Here is a 296-nt window from a genome sequence, read left to right as displayed (position 1 = left end):
AGTAACTTTCTATTAAATAATCTTAATATCGACGATTTATATAAACAATGTATTAACATAGTATAATAATCATCAAGAAAACGTATTGTATCGATTGAATGCGTCGTCGTTGATATGCACTGTCAATATTAAAATTATTTACTAGAAAGTTACTATTTAGTACACGTATCAAACGCGTATGTAATCCAGGCTAATAGCAGTAGGAGTAGTAATAAGAAATAAGCAGTAAGTAAATGGATCAATCACAATCGGTTATTCTTGAAACGTGAGAATGTAATTGGTCAATTTGTTTATTT

The sequence above is a fragment of the Odontomachus brunneus genome, unplaced genomic scaffold (assembly GCF_010583005.1).
Source record: "Odontomachus brunneus isolate Ranch 3 - 2012 unplaced genomic scaffold, Obru_v1 Obru_scaffold_197, whole genome shotgun sequence".
Lineage (NCBI taxonomy): Eukaryota > Metazoa > Arthropoda > Insecta > Hymenoptera > Formicidae > Odontomachus > Odontomachus brunneus.
This window is presented reverse-complemented; position numbering follows the sequence as displayed.